Below are 2,671 nucleotides of genomic sequence, written 5' to 3' on the forward strand. Positions count from 1 at the left end.
AATGAGTAAAATAAAGGTATTGTGTCCAACTACAACTAAAAAATAAAATTTAAAGCAATCAATTGTTCAATTTTCTTTAAAAGTAGTCCATGATTTTATATATCTTAATTTTTCAAAAATTTGTGGCTCAGTATCTTTGGATGTTCCAAGTGGCCAGTGACTTTCTGGCATTCTGCATGAATGCCAAGTTCAAATAACAGTTTTAGATAAATTCAGATACTTACACTCCAAATCTATGCCAACATATGCATTAAGAGTACATTTAATGGGGCTAGGGTTGTGGCTTAGCCTTAGAGCAAGCACCTAGCAAGTGCAAGGTCTTGGGTTCGATCCTCAGCACCACATAAAAATAAATGAAATAAAAGTATTGTGTCCAACTACAACTAAAAAATAAATATTTTTTTAAAAGAGTACATTTAATGAATGTTCACAACACAAAAATTGATAAACTGAGTATATATATTCAAACATCTCACTATATGTAATAAATATGTAGAATTATTTTGTGTCGATTTTCAAATGTTTCCAAAAAAGAAAATAAAGGGATAAAATTGTAAAAGTACTTTCAGTACTCTCAACAAACCCTGTAAAGCAAAGTGGAAAAAATGAGTTCTCTAGCTGGGGATGCAGCTCAGTAGTAGAGTGCTTGCCTAGCATGCAAAAGCCCCTGGATTTAACACCCAGTACTACAAGGGAGTTGGTTGGCATGGCAGGGGGCTCATTGTCTCTAATTCTTTCCTCCTCAAACACAGAGTTCATGACCTTTATTCTATTTAGTAAATTGATATTCTCTTTAATATCACATATTAAGCCAAATTATGATCATGTCCATTTTTAATTTCAGACTCAAACATCACTTGATTAAAGTTTTCAGAAGATGTTTTACTGTCTTGCAGAATAGAACTGGGATTTCCAAATGAATGTCTCAGGTGTAAATATAAGACCACAGTAAACCAAACAGGCCAAACTTTTATCCTACAGCAATTTGGCCATTGTTATATCAACATGACCTTAAGAGAACAGGCCTTGAAGCAGCAGCGTGAACAGCACGCATCCTCCATGGAGGCCGGAGAGGAACTGCTGCTGCTGGCAGAACTCAAGCCCGGGCGCCCCCACCAATTTGATTGGAAGTCGAGCTGTGAAACCTGGAGTGTCGCCTTCTCCCCAGATGGCTCCTGGTTTGCCTGGTCTCAAGGACATTGCATGGTCAAGCTGATCCCTTGGCCAATGGAGGAGCAGTTCATCCCTAAAGGGTTCGAAGCCAAAAGCCGAAGCAGCAAAAATGATACAAAAGGACGAGGGAGCCCCAAAGAGAAGACACTGGACTGTGGTCAGATTGTTTGGGGTTTGGCCTTCAGCCCGTGGCCTTCTCCACCCAGCAGGAAGCTCTGGGCACGCCATCACCCCCAAGTGCCAGCTATCTCTTGCCTGATCCTTGCCACAGGGCTTAATGATGGACAGATCAAGATTTGGGAGGTGCAGACAGGGCTTCTGCTTTTGAATCTTTCTGGCCACCAAGACGTTGTGAGAGATCTGAGCTTCACACCCAGTGGCAGTTTGATTTTGGTCTCTGCATCACGGGACAAGACTCTTCGCATCTGGGACCTGAATAAACAAGGTAAACAGATTCAGGTGTTATCAGGTCACCTCCAGTGGGTTTACTGCTGCTCCATCTCCCCTGACTGCAGTATGCTGTGCTCCGCAGCTGGAGAGAAGTCGGTCTTCCTCTGGAGCATGCGGTCCTACACACTAATCCGGAAGCTAGAAGGCCACCAAAGCAGTGTTGTCTCCTGTGACTTCTCCCCAGACTCTGCCTTGCTTGTCACAGCTTCTTATGATACCAACGTCATTATTTGGGACCCCTACACTGACGAGAGGCTGAGGTCACTCCACCACACCCATCTTGAGCCTGCCATGGATGACAGCGATGTCCACATGAGCTCCTTGAGATCCGTGTGCTTCTCTCCTGAAGGCCTGTACCTTGCGACAGTGGCAGACGACAGGCTCCTCAGGATTTGGGCCCTGGAGCTGAAGGCTCTGGTGGCATTTGCTCCCATGACCAATGGACTTTGCTGCACGTTTTTTCCACATGGTGGAGTTATTGCCACAGGGACAAGAGATGGCCATGTCCAGTTCTGGACTGCTCCTAGAGTCCTGTCCTCACTGAAGCATTTATGCCGGAAAGCCCTTCGAAGTTTCCTAACAACCTACCAAGTCCTAGCACTGCCAATCCCCAAGAAAATGAAAGAATTCCTCACATACAGGACTTTTTAAGCAATGCTGCACATCTTGTTTTCTTGTAGCAGAATAAATCTTCCCAGCAAAGGAATAGCTGGAATAATGGGCCAAACATCTGGTCTTGGGTTGAAATAGAAATTCTTTGGGATTGTAAAGAGAATGTAGCAGACTAGATCCCAATGGGCTGGTCATGGGTCATCTTCTCCATGGCGTGTGCGAGCCAATCTTAGAGGAGAAAATCCCACTTCTGCAGTGACAGAGCCTTACTTTAAGTCTTGAGTCCACTTGTGAAAAGCAAATATTGAGCTCCTTGTAGTCATTTTGATTCAAAGTGCAGTTATTGATGTTTTGATGATTCAAGTAGGCCGCTAGAGCCTCTCCTTAGTGGTGGCAAGGTTTACGTGCCCTCAGCTGGGATGTGAGCTGTGTAGCA

At 44.0% G+C, this 2,671-nt stretch overlaps 1 pseudogene; it reads left to right on the forward strand.

Moving 5' to 3' along the window:
- Window positions 1-1,052: 1,052 nt before the first annotated feature.
- Window positions 1,053-2,420, forward strand: LOC143396666 (WD repeat and SOCS box-containing protein 2 pseudogene; annotated as a pseudogene).
- Window positions 2,421-2,671: the final 251 nt, after the last annotated feature.

The sequence above is a fragment of the Callospermophilus lateralis genome, chromosome 4 (genome assembly GCF_048772815.1).
Source record: "Callospermophilus lateralis isolate mCalLat2 chromosome 4, mCalLat2.hap1, whole genome shotgun sequence".
In the NCBI taxonomy this organism is placed as follows: Eukaryota; Metazoa; Chordata; class Mammalia; order Rodentia; family Sciuridae; genus Callospermophilus; species Callospermophilus lateralis.